The 14,978-nt window shown below is 32.2% G+C and overlaps 1 protein-coding gene across 1 annotated transcript in view; it reads right to left on the bottom strand.

Moving 5' to 3' along the window:
• LOC130453353 (methanethiol oxidase-like) overlaps positions 1-14,978 on the bottom strand; it is a 355,984-nt gene that overhangs the window by 80,577 nt on the left and 260,429 nt on the right. The gene's annotated exons all lie outside the window — the stretch shown is intronic.

The following is a 14,978-nucleotide window of genomic DNA, read 5'->3' as shown; positions in this document are numbered from 1 at the left end:
AATGGAGACCAAGTAAGAGATGATGTAACTATGTAACTATATAATAATAATAGGAACTGGAAAAAACTGTGAACCGAAATGAATTTCGAGAAATATATTAATGAAAATTGAAAACTAAAGATTAGAAACTGCCAGGGTTAGAAAAGTGTTTATTATATTCACTATATTCTCCTAGACACGATTTATAGAATCTAATAATAATATAGTATTAACCAAATTATAATTTAATATCCGAGTGTCCTAATGAAGAACAACAATTTACTCACAAGTATACTTTCAAGCATAAATATCTTTGTCAACCTTCGGAACTTATTAAATGTATTTTTGCCATTTTTAATTCCAAAGATTTTTTAAGATCAGAAGTGGTTATAGTTAAGTAAATGTCCAAATTCTCTCTTCTAGAAGGGTAGGCACGAATGGGTCTCTCAGTTGTGAGAGTGTTTGTGAACCAAACAAACAGTTTCTAAAATTCTAGCACTCGAATCATAAATATAAAGCATAACTCTTTTTTGTAATTTGAAGATGGATTTGATGAGGTGAAAACTACAACACCCCTAGAAAAGCAAACCATGGCGAATATGGGATTAGAACAAGTAGTATGTTGTTAAAGCAGTACGATAATCGAGTTGTTCAGACACAGATTCAATCGTAAAACAAGCATATGATAATTTTTTTGCAAATGTACAGACCAATGAAGGGCACCGTCAAAATGTAGACCAAGGAGAAAGACCGAATTTGAGGATCGTATTAACTCTCTGTTTTAGAGCTGGTGAAGCTCCTTTATAGGATAAAACTGAAGTTTTCCCAATGTGTAAACAGATGCCGTTAGCGTCAAACCTGGACTTAATAGTAATGAGATCTTTGCAAATTGTAGAATGTAAAGGTTCTATATCTGAACCATTTCGGGTTACACTGGTGTCGTATACGAATTTTCCATTAATTCGTAAGTCTGTGACGTGACATACCAAAAAAAGAACTAGACCCAAAACTGAACCTTGAGGTATACCACTGCTAGCCGTAAATTTACTTGAATCTTTACCATTAGATCGTGCCAATTGGTTCCGACATTCAAGGTTAGATACAAACCATTTTAAGGAAACACCTCGGATGCCGTAATATTCTAGTTTGTTTATCAGAATTTCATGATCAACACAATCGAAAGCCTTAGCGAAATCACAAAAAACTGAAGCTGTATAATGAATCTCCCCAGTGAAGAAATATTTTCATATATCACATAGTCGAAGCAACGATTGCTGGAAGTAATAAACTTTACTTTTTCTTCCGTATTGTTTTGGTATGAAATAAATTTCGAGGTTAAGTGTATATATATATATATATATATATATATATATATATATATATATATATATATATACTAATCTTAATTTAATTTAATAGAACAAGAAGCATCGTACGCCAGTTGTTCAGCGCCACCGTTGATCTGAATTATTTTTATAGTAGAAATTCTAACTGATAACTCGTTTTTATGTATCTGCTATTCGAGATTCAGTTTGATGTCAATACTCTATGAATATAACAAATTGGTTTGTTGAAATGCAAATGCAAATTAGCAATATTTTACTAAGTCTGTTCTGCATATGGCATTATTAATTCTTACCACCACATACATCAAAACTGAGAAAATAATTACTCATTATTTGCAGTAAATATTTGAGACGATGAAATTTTATCAATATATCACAATTAGCAAGTACACACACTTAGAAATTTTTAGTTAATTTAAAGGTATATACATAAGATATTACCGTCCAATAAGCTTTCTATATAGATTATGTAAATTGACGTCAGATCAACTTGAAGAATATAAAAATCATCATCAATAAATGTTATGTATTCGACATCAAAACTCTCAATATTTCGGATCCATTATGAAATAGAAAGAAAAGGATGAATTTGCTACCAAAGATCATATTCAAATACTGAGAGATGTTATCCACCAAACAAATAAATACCATTATCATTCGCATCCATTAACTGCGTAAAGGCATTCCATTCCCGAGGCTATCATGGAATCCCCTACAAATCAAGATTTATAAACACTAACATACATATTAAGCTAAAGATGTAAAGATGACAAAGAATCTCCGGAATTCTCAACCAAATTCTCAAGTAGATAACGTTACTTTTCAATAGTTTCAGTGGTTATTTTAAAATCTTCTTATACTAATTTATTAAAAACCATGTTAGCTTGAAAAAATGGATCAGATCCACTGAGAAGACAGCAGCATCAAGGCATGCAAACAACACTGATTTTCTGAATAAAAATTTTATTCTTTTATTAACTGTAAACTGAACTTTAGACTACTCCGGATTATATTTGCTTCAAACCTCAGTCGTTGATAGAGCTTTCCTTTTTCTGACAGAATATTTGATTTCTTAAAGAAATATATGTTTGAATCGCCGGTATCCTTGCCAATTTAGATAAATTTAGCGCAAATTTGCAATTAAGGATAACAGAGATTGATGACTTATTTATGTAATATCAATATAAGAAAATAAGGAGAAGGAAAAAAGAAGATTCTGTAAAGAAAACGAGAAGAAACAAGATGAGAAACAGGAATGGTTTGAAGATCAAAATAAAAACAAACATGGCTCAACTCAAAAAAAATCAGATTGCATTAAAAGAAGCAGATGATGAAGAGCTTAGTGAACAGGCATTGTAGATTTTGAGAAAGAATATTGTTCAAAGGTTCAAAGAAGAAGAAATGCTTTATATTATATCAGATTAACATTGGGATAAAAAGTAAGCGATGGCGAATAGAGAGGTGGAAGTGATTACGCGAAAGTAATGACTTCAATTCATGTAAAAAGATTGAGCGATATTTGGAAAAAAACAAGATTCAACTGACCTCAAAATCGACATAAACTTAATCGAATCCTAATGCCTTTGTTCTTTAGAAACGATAAAATATCTGAATAACTATTTTTTCAGCTACACTGTATTTGTATCGTATGAGAAAAGATTTGCAAATAAGAGGAGCTAATAATACATAAATTGTTAGAAGAATACGAAAAGAAAATAAAAACTTATTTCAATTTGTATGGAATTCGTAGATCATCTTTATTCAAATCCGAAATTTATTGTTAATGGAGATGGCATTCAAATCTATGACTATTATTCTCACAAAAAGGAAAATTTTCAATAGAAAACAGCCCTTTTCAAGAGAAAAGTCTATAAACTACGTATTTACAAGAGGGTACTGGATCTTCAGTGAAATTATGTATGTAGAAGGAGACTACGCGTCGTAATAAATTGTGTAACATGCCAAACATTTCGAATATTCCTTTGTTCACGTATTGTGGCACAGTAATCACTTCTGATTTATATATTCTAACATTCGAGTTTTTGAAGAAATTATTTCCTACCTCTCACTTTATTCGAGAAAATCAATAAAACCGTGGAACGTATTCGAATTCTTCCTGTTTACACTTCAAATCAAAGTAAATTTTAGTAAATTTAGTGTTTCATCGCATTTTTTATTATCCTCACAAAAATTACAGTTATATTTATACATTTCTTTTCATTTTAAGCAAATTTTCTATGATAGTTTTCATATAAATTTGTATTTCCTATTTATTTGGGGAACAGACCGAATAGGACAGAACAAGTTCTTTTTATCCAAATCTGTTTATTCTACTCGTTTCTTCTTTAGTAATTTCCATCGTTTCGTTCCTCATTTCATTTTATCCCGCAGTTCTACAGCTGGCACGTTGGAGTTTGAACCACATCCAAAGAACCGGTACACCAGAAACAAACAAATTTCAACTCAACTCCAACAACTGGGAATTTAGTTGAGGGCTACAACCATCCCGGATTTCCATAAATAAGTCCCAGTATTATTGAGTGTTATCTGAGTTGTTTTCAATTTATAACTGCTTTTATTTGTTGTGCTCTTTTGGATACGTAGTTAATGCGAATTCATTATTTTTTCAATAAATTTATTGTTACTGAAACTTTTTTTATTGTTCCTAACAAGAAATATTAATTTGGATAATCGTGTACGGTGATAGTTTTAGTTTGTTTAGTTTCTATTAATTTAATTCATAAGGTGTTTTCAGCTTCTCCACCTTTTTTAGTGATTTTAACGTCGTTTGTTAAAAATCCGGTGGTATTCAATTTAATATCAATTGTCACTGTGTACCAGTTATTTTAATACTTCAACTGAGGCCGAATACCACTTCCTGAGGAAGAATCTTCTGCCAGGGAATTTAATCTTACTGACTAGATTAAGTATCTTTTCCGAGGAGATGTTTTGACATTTCTAACATTAAACCTGAGGTAGCAGGTAAAAGCTGTTTCAGCCTACTAGAATTACTGGGTTCCACGTTGAGGTATTTTTATTTTATTCTTAATAAAATAATTTTTTAATCACACCTCGTATATACGTTACTTTCGGTAGACGAGTATTAACCGTCTAATAACCATCTTCTAGTTACTAAAGTATCATCAGATCATCAACTGATATTTGTAAAACATGATATATACTGACCATTAGCGGATAATCGTATTAAAATTCATTCACGTCGAATATACAAAAGCCATTCTTATATTCAAAAAATACAATTCAGTAGAAGTTTTAATAACTGTTTCTCTCGACTTTTCAAATCTAATGCCTTTTTGATTAATTAAAGAAACAATTCACTAGAAAAAAAAATCGGTAAGCATTGAGGTCGTTACACCTAGAAAGCATTGGTGCTAATGGTAGTTAATAACGCCGAGAATGATTTGGTAAAAAATTGAGTGTAAACGCGAGACGAACAATTGTTTGGCTTTTTGAATATGAAAATTATCTTTGATGAAAGTAATTGTAACTGTTTAATGATTCTTTGCTCTTTACAGATGCGAAATATATGCCTCTGCATGTACTCACGAATCGCACAGAACGTTCGCATCGTGATTGCATTAAAACAAAAGAAAAATTCTATTTATAGAAGATTCAAATATTTCATTTCTATTATGAATAAGATATTTGCAAGATAATATCGATTTTTCTGCTTGATGTCTTGGTGGTGTTCATCCACTTTTTTTGAATACTGTATCTCATCAATAAAAGACTTTTGAGACCGTTTGAGAATATTTGTCATCAATCGTCGAAAAAACTTGATATATTACATATAAAATATTACCTAATAACAATAGTTTGTTTCCAATAAAAAACGACGATAAACTTAATATATCTAATATGTCAACAAACGTTTCAAGTAATTTTCGCAAAAAAGATATATTATTGGCGCGGTCAGTAGGATATATTCATAGTTTAACGTATAATACATGAAATTGAACTATTTATCGAATAATCCGAACTTTTCAGAGAAATATCTAGCTTTGAACTATTTATATTATTCGAGTGGATTCCGTATACCATCAGATAGTTCTAACAATCAAATTCAACTCAACTGCAACAACTAGGAATTCAGTTGAGGGCTGCAACCATCCCGGATTTCCATAAATAAGTCCCAGTCTTATCTTTAATATATCAAACGTCTACTTCTAAGAAGAAAAAAAAAACAGGAAATGTTACAGTTTGGGCTTGATTTACCATCAATGGATTCGAAAGTTACATTTAGAATATCATGGTATAGAAATGAGCACTTCATAACTGAACTGAACATTTAGGGGTTCATTTGGTTCCTCTAGTTATGATTACTTTACAAATAAATTTTACTTACACAACGTTTACATATTTCATTTCTATTATGAATAAGATCTGTGCCACATAAACACTTCGGTTTGAAAATCTTTGTCATCAATCGTCGGAAAACTTGCTATATTACATATAGATTTTTACCTATCATGAAAACAACAGTTTCTTCATCAATAAAAAACGTACACTATAATACGACGATAAACATTCTAATATATCAAGTACGTTTTTAACTGTAGAATGCGTTTCTTTTTTCATAATTTTCGGAGTAACGACATATTATTGGCGCGGTCTATAGGATATATTCATAGTTTAACGTATAATACGTGGAATTAAACCATTTATCGAATAATCCGAACTTTTCAGAGAAATATCTAATTTTGAATTATTTTTATAGTATGAGAATATCACCAGCGCCTATAGTCTGACAAGAGAATTAATTTCATGTAGAATGTATGAATATTGTATTTTGCCTATGCCAGAAAGTACAAATACGAAAATAGCTACACCAAATAGTATTATATAAGGAGAGAAAATAAGGAAAAAGATAAGTTAATTTTTAATCAATTAGGGAACCTCATATAGTAGTATTTTTAGTTAGATCGACACACGTGCTAACTTGAAGGGTGTGCTATAGCTAAATTAAAATATCTGGTGATAAAAATCTAATTAAAAGAAAAAGAAGAAACTTTACCGAATTATTTCAAAAAGCAAAACACTCTAAAGCATTCTAAAGACCGTTAAAAGCCAGACGGATAGAGTCCAACAAACCCGAAAAAGGAGCTGCAGCGAAAAGACGTCCACAATATAGTCATCATATGTCACGTTTACATCAAAAGCGGGTTAATTAGAGTAGTGGTAGTGGTTTTATTGAAGATGATCTACTCGACCTGTCTGAAAACGGATCTAGACTTGCTTCCGACAATTATCTTATCAGACATACTCTTTATGGTCAAAATAGCGATTGGTCACACTAGCTAGTAGCATTTTGTCAAACATGCCGGCAGCTCTCCTACACAATCGGCGCTGATGACGTCGTACCTATTGGGAACGGATCTCCAGCGGTATCAAATATATCCAGACAATCCTAAACTTTCTAAAATAATTATAGTTATTATAAAATTTAAAAATTTTGGACAATAGGAACAGTTTCTTCATAATTAACAACGAAGTTCAACTGTCCCTACATAAAAAGGTCATAACTTGGAAAGAACTCGTCCCCAACAAACGAAATCAGTTACGACTTGGTGCATAAAAATTGATTGAAGCTTGTTAGGACCCAAACTGCGGGCAAAGATTTATTCTGACTTCTGAAATTTATGTCTAGTTGCAGAGGCGAAAATAAAAGATTTGATGGGAATTTTTGGGTAGGATAAAGGATATTTTTTTTTATAGGAAGGTTTGTTGGAGTTGGCCCTGTGCAGGGCTGGAGAAGTGGTGAATTGATTTGTGGTTGTGCTGTCTAGACTAGGAAATGAAAGGAAAACGGCAATCAAGTGTCTCGAAGTAGACGAAAAGAGAGCACCAGCCTAGGTACTAATAGTTCCCCGCAATTTGGAAATATATTGTAATTTTATTTTTATTTTTTTTTTGGTGTTTTTCTATTTGTTTCTTTGAAAATTTTTGTTGGAGGCGGGCGGGTATAGCTGCGGCGGTATTATTATATCGTCGGCCATTTGGTTGGTGAATCAGGTTCCAGGGAAACCGCAGAGATGCTGCAACATCGTCGATCAAGAGAATAACAAAGTACGATATGTATTTATGATTTTTCTCCTTTCTAGCCCATATCATGTCCCTCTTTCCCCCCTTTATTATAAGAGAACATAACTATACTACTTAATCCAAAAAAGATAAATTAATGACGCGATAAATGAATCACAAAGAGTACCGAAAAACAGGTCAAAATTGGAATATTGAAAGTAGTGAAAATATAATAAATTAGTGGTCAGGAATTTGTTCATAATAGAGAGATGTGAGGGATGCGTTGCGGAATTATCTTTTTATAACAATTACAAAAACATTTCTCGTTTTTCCTCGCATAAAAGTTTATATTTCAAAATTTATTAGATAATTTGTTGTACAATGACACTTTATTCCTGCAAATGTCTAAATTTCATATAAATACACAATATTAATCGCAGCAACTTTTTATTTTGATTTGGTTTCTGTTAAAACTAATAACGATACAAAATACTTCTTCTAAATCGCGTTTCATATATTATACCGTCTTCGAGGTGTACCTTCTCGTTTTGATTACTTGACAAGAATTCCCGCTGTTGCTATAATGCCCTAACTTCTTCTCGTCGTTGTGTCCATACATCACAATAATGAAAACAAGTCCCAGTCGCGTATACTGCACATTAGGCATTAAATTTGCAATATCTGATTTTTGTTTTCATCTTTAATCGCTTGTTTATTTATATGCGATAAACTTTCGACAACATATTTCTGAGGTGTGGAAAAAACGTGACAAATCTGAGAATTTTTAGCTTGTCATCGCTTACTGTAAATTTAAATATAAGTAAGTACCAGTTGTTTTATAAATATTTAGAAGGGGATTTAATTGACTACATTCCGATACAAGTAAAAACTAACATTTATTCAATTTTGACAACTGACATTTACATTTATTGTGAAGTCGTGAAATTGTATGGGTTAATAGTAATATAACGTGATAAATTTATACTCCATGTTCATAAAAGATACAATTACATGAACTGTTACTCTTGCTATTCTCTCAGCGAAAAGAAAATGATAAAACACCTATTAGGACTAATATTAACCAGTGAGAACTTGCCCTAAATATTTCATTATAACTTTGGTTCACTTCAATTCGCTACAAAAAAAACACATAGAAAACAAAACTTGTACCACTGGCATACCCAAATCTAATCGGTTTGTTGTGGACGTATATTTAAATTTGTGTTTTGCCTCACTACCCACAAGATGTTTTGTACAAGACTCTCCATCTTATTCTTCTGCGTCCAGAATATATAGGTTCCAATGAAGGTTATTTTTTGGAGTTCTTGTGTCCTACTTTCCTAGACATTAGTACTACTTCTTCAAGGTACTTGAGTCTTTTAGCGAAATAGGCAGAACATTCGCAAAGTAGATGCTCTGCTGTTTCCATGGCTTGCTCGCAGAATATGTAGTTGTCGTACTCTGCTATGTTTATCATCTTGAGGTGGTGGTTCATGTGGCAGTGACCTGTCAGAAGACCAACCACCAGTTTCATATCGTTTCTGGTCATAAAGAGAAGTTCTTCAGACTCCTTAGTTGATATGGTTATGAATCTTTTGGATTGTCTTAGGCTTGCAATGTTTCTCCAGTAAGTCTCCATCTGACTCTTCAGCCATTCGTTCAGTTCGTTATTGATGTGGCATCTCGTGAGGCAACAAAAAGGTTCTGGTCCAAGGTATGGAGTCATTGCCCGCTTTTTAGAAAGGTTGCTTCCTCATTTCCTGGTATACTCTTGTGGCATAGAAGCCACCTTAATGTTGCTCTGTTGTTTGCTAGTACTTTCATAGTTTGTTCACACTCCTACATTAGTTTAGATCCGCACTCAATAACTTTCAGGACCTTGAAAGCCGCTTGGCTATATGAGAGACTGTGTTCGTGCTTTTTAGAGAGGTTTCTATCCAAACACTCCTGGGTACAGTTGTTTATTGCTAGTAGCTCTTCCTACAAATGGTGAGAGATGTTCCTAGAAGTATTTTGGTCCTAAAATGTCCAATCCAGCTCCTTGCGCTGGCTTCAAACTGTCTGTGTATCAGAGAGATACATTTTGAGCATGAGGAAGATTTTTGTTGACCCATGATTGGCGGTCGTTAATTACCACTATAAATGGAGTATCTTTGTCCAACACGCTATGCTTTTGGTCCATTAGATTGTCATGGTTACCTATCAGTTTTCCTGGCTTTATTTTTACTGTCTGGATTAGCCTGTGGGCGTAGCTAAATGCCTCTTTGTCCACTATGAGGTTCAGTAGCACCTCTAAGGCTTTTGTAGGGCAAGACCTGTAATATCTAGACAGATTAGTCTTTGAATCTTGTTTAGTTTTTTCTGAGCTGTTATATGTTTATATTTACCTCCCTTAATCTGTTTTCTTTTCTCGCAACTCGCAATGAAACTCTTGTTCCAATAATTATCATTCGACAACCTCGACCAAATTTCTGTTATTAAACTGTTTCTGGGCTTCTCTACTTATCGTTGCGTTTGTATTATATCACATAACGATGACCATTTTTTTTTCCATGTTTCCAAATTCACTGAAAACGTTCACTATTGATAGCTGTCAAACAAATACTAAGTTTAGTGTACTCTAAAAAGCGGTTTACTGAGTACAGTACAATTCCAACCCTGAAGAGGAAAATATTCCGTATATCAGGGGTAAACTTGAAATATCCCACATTCCACATAAATAATAGCCCCCATGAATCATTACAGTTTTGGTAATTATCTGAAATTGTGAATAAAAGGTGTACCAGAGTTTAATTGCAATCGTCCATAATCATTATAATATATAATATAATCCCGTTATATTACAAAACGCCAAAGAATAATTTATTATCAGGTTGTAATTGTTTATTGGTGTTTATTTAAACATTCGCCGTAAATTATCTTTCGTTTGTTTTTATTAAAAAGTACGTTGATTTTTCATCACAAATAGTTTTGTTCCTCTTGGATATATTTAAACCAACTTGTGATATATGTTTCAAATAAACTCCACAAGGGAAATCTGCAAATTAAAAAGAAACGAAGAAATGTCATTTAAAAATAGAAAACTCATCACTCAAAGGTTTACACCTTCTACTTATCACTGTTTTTTTTATTATTTAGCTTCAGGTCAGATCAACTAACATATATATTCACTCAATCATTTGTTTTTAATTACTATACAATTTTCATTAATAATTTATATCTTATAATCATTGACCCACTAAATAAGTGTTATATCAAAAACGTTGACATTTATAATATGAATGGATGTATCTATGGGAGGTTGAGGTACCTAAAAAAACGGTATATTATAGTATTTATTTAAAGACATTTCTTAAGAACACTCAAAATTATGAAATATTAGTTGTGATTTAACGAAAATTCTCATAATTATTAATTTCAAGATCATAAAAGCTAATAGGTCTGAATATAAATCTTCTAAAAATGATAAATTCTAATAATGATTCGCATTTATTAAATAAGAATTTCTGTTGAGAATTTGTTATATATATTTAATGAATAAGAAGTAATAAAATAATTCTAAATTATTTGTTTTTTTTTAATAGAAGCGTTTATTTTTTATACTCATCAATTATACATAACATTTCTTACTTATCAGACTAACCGCTTTATTGTGATCATATTTATCATGAAACATTACTTTTCAACAACAATTGATACCAAGTTGAAAAAATTTCGCAAAAGCTCGCGTAATATCGAAATTTGTCTGTGGTGATAACAGTAACTACATATTTTGTAAAATTTGTTCATATAAACGTTGAAAATACTTTTCAAGAAGGTAAATACAAGGAAGGTCCCAAGAGTACCTGGCCCAGCAACGAAAAGAAAAATTTTGGAAAAATATATATTTATTTTTCAACGTAATCTCCTTCCAGCTCCATATACTTTTTCCAGCGTTTTTCAATAAGTTTGATAACCTTTTCATAAAAAGAGTCGTCAAGCTCCTCAAAATAGCCATTAACTGCCGACATCACTTCCTCATTTTTGGAAAACCTTTGACTCCCAAGCCATTTTTCTAGTCTGGGAACAGAAAATAATCCTAAATCTCGTGAATAGGGTGCATGAGGTAGCAATTCAAACTTTAATTCATTCATTTTGGCGATTGCAATAACGGATGTGTGATCTTGATGAAACAACACTTTCTATCTTAGTCGACGCTGCCCTTTTTGCTTGATATCTTCGCTCAAATCTCGCAATAAGTTCCCTTAATCCTCGCCGTGGAAAGTTTTTCCTTTTTTAAGATAGTCAATGCATATTGTCCCACGCGTATTCCAAAACACCGACTCCATGACCTTGTCTGCAGATGGAACGGTCTTTGCCCTCATCGGAAACATCTTCACGACGCTGTTTTTGTTCCATTGTGAGTAATCGCGTCATCTATTAGTAACATAGTGCGGTCTGTCTCCTCAGCTATAAGGGCATGGGGCACCTATATATTGTGTGAGGGATCATAGAGCGGTACCAGAGCGGCTTATGTCATAATTCCTGAGGGAGAGAGACACATGCTTTATTGTCATAAAATTGTTAGAATTTGTAGACAAAAGTTTGTAAAAACTAAAAACAAACATGGAAATAACTAATCGATCTACTCATAAATGCTTGGAAATTTACTCATAATCAAAGTTTTAGATTAAAATCTTGAAAAACTTGTAAATAAACAGCGAATTTTAGAGCAACATAGATTTGTTTCCTTCCTAATCTTATGTCTCATCACCAGCTAACGGGCTTATTGTCAAATTTTATGGCAGAGCAGCAGCGTCTAGTTTACAATCTCCCTCAGAGGTTAATAGAACACTTTGCAGATAACGTCTAATTTATGGAGGCCCGTTTACTTAATTTATTGACTGTTTTATGTTGGACAAGTTTATGTAGTAGTGTTCAGTCGCTGAAAAAATGTTATGGCTAAGAATTTTTCAATATATCCTCGTATATATACTTTTATACGCAAATAAACCGTTTTCTTACGCAAAATGTTTATATGACCCTAAAATCACGTTCTTACAAGTTATACAATCAAGAAATCGGAGTAATGACCCTATTAATTTGTCCACTTTTACTTTAACGCCATCTATTATGGAGAACCGAAATTGTAATTTACCGGAGCGTATCTTAATTTTAATAAATTCCAATGCAACTACTTTCTTTGTTAATAAAATTTATCTGCTTATAGAAACTCAGGTGGTCAGTAAGTATTGTCCTTTTCAAGGTAAATTATGTATGTTGATTGGACGGTGTACTTGTAAAATGTATTCATCGGGCCTTACATCTTGAAAAAACGAATCTCTACGTGAAAATAAACCTCATCAATGTTCTGACAATGTATCGCGTTTGCTATTATATAATTGATTTATGGTATTGTTGTGATAAATTGTAAGGAATATGTGATGTTAATTTTGCTAACATTAATTCCATTTCACGGTAAGCTTTATGTTAAATCCGATAACAATTAACCGTAATTTGAGATTTTTTTGATTGGAAAGTAGCAAGTAAGGACGCGTCCTTACAATTTAATATTAAACAGGTTAATAACAAGGACACAATATCCTTGTAAAATATATATTTTCATTATAACATAAAGCAGAATTCCATGTTATGGTTGAATATTTGAAAAACCACATTTAGAAGTACAATTTCTTAAGAAAATTTATCTAAACGTTCATTATCTAGCTGTTCATTGTTTTCAGCCAAAAATACCTTTACGACACTTAAGAAAAAGTTCCAAGCTCCAAGTTTTTGCGTGGTAAGTTTTTCTATGGAATTCATATGACCCACTAACTTCAGATTGGCACTATAAAAATTTGGCGCCTCTTAATTAGGAAAAGATCTGTCTTAGTGTTTAAATCCTTCACCCTCTTCATACATAGCCAAGTGTTCATTAGACCAAGTTTAATGTAAAGCGGATGCAAAAATAGGTTTTAAGCGTCTGACCCCAAATTTGACTCACATAAGGACTTTTCGGAAACTATGATAATATTGTTTGGAAACTAATTGAATTAACTGGGCCGTAGTCATATGATAGGATCCTTTCTACTTTGATAAACCAACTGATAAATGCGATCATCTGACGGGTTCATTTGTCTATGGTTTTTTGAACTCTCTGAGGGAGTTAACCATTTATAACTGTTGAATAACAATTATTAAACATCTAGTACCTATTATATAACCAAATAGGTATCATGAAAGAATTAACGCACAAAAAAGTACTAAAAATCAGAAGTTTATGTAGATCATGCTTTAAATTTGAAATTGCGACTGAAAATTTAAGACGACGTTCGGAAACTGTGATCAAAATCTGGTTCTAGGCTAGGATCTGCAATCAACTGATAGATGATCTACGTGAACCTAAAATATAGTATCCATTCACTGCACAAATGTCCCTTAAACAAAGAAAAAAGCAGAATTTCATGACACTTCCAGTCCAGCTAAAATTGAAACAGTTATTATCGAAATCACTACATATCTGCCGCTGTAAATGATTGTAGACCATTTTATCTAAAAGGCGGCGCAACGCCCAATTGATTTGAATTATTAGGTTATCAATTTCATCAAGAATATAAGTCAATCGTATTGAAAGAATTGCAATAAATCAAAAGTAATAGTTGGTAAAATAGATTGAATAATGTCAATAAATTGACCTCATAATGAAAAACTATATAAACTATAAAAATCTATTGAAATATAATTAAAACAATAACTGTCCAATTAACTAACCAAAATAATTGAAACATGATTATGAAGAAGAAGAATTGTTTTTATTTTGGCGAAGTTGTACCTTGTAAAATACTTTTTGAAGCTGAAATTTCTAAAACCACCAACTTTATTCAAGATATACTTAGAATAGGCACTTAACATGTAGAAGCGAGAATGCAGTGGGATACCTCTCAGTGATAAAACTATACGCTATACAGCTTCGTAGACGATCAAATAGTAATAGCGCAGATTCAAGAGGATTTGAGCTGTATCGGAGCTACAGTACAAGACATCGACATTAAACAACGAATATATAAAAATATATAGTAATAACATTGTAGCATATGGCAGCGAAGTGTGATAGATCAATCGGGAAAAAATAGTAATGACCCAAAATTTACTTCTGGAGAAGAGCAGGAGGAACCCAGGAGAGACAAATGAAGAAATTAAAGAATCAGAGTCAGACACACTTTAATTGATAACATCAAAACCAAACAACGGATAGAGTTCAAAAGATTTACTCAATTTATATTTTCATTCTATTAATACTTGTATAAACACTTCCATTTACTTGATATTTGAACAAGTTTCATTCTATGAAATTGTCTTTCTATATACAAATAACGGCACTAATGTACGTTTAATTCGATGTAGGTTTGTAGGTCAATTAATACAGAAAAATAGAATACATTACCTTCCTAGACATAGAAAAAGCTTTTGACAGTGTAAGACAAATTACATTTGAGCTAGCCTAAAACAGAGAAATGTACCTTAAAGACTGATACACACATTTAAAAGTATATTTGCAAACAAGGGTTACGTAAGGAAAAATCTGGTATAGTCGTGTCCAAAGACAGTCAGAGAACTTATACAGGTCCACCA

The sequence above is a fragment of the Diorhabda sublineata genome, chromosome 2 (genome assembly GCF_026230105.1).
Source record: "Diorhabda sublineata isolate icDioSubl1.1 chromosome 2, icDioSubl1.1, whole genome shotgun sequence".
NCBI classification, from domain to species: Eukaryota; Metazoa; Arthropoda; class Insecta; order Coleoptera; family Chrysomelidae; genus Diorhabda; species Diorhabda sublineata.
This window is presented reverse-complemented; position numbering and strand designations above follow the sequence as displayed.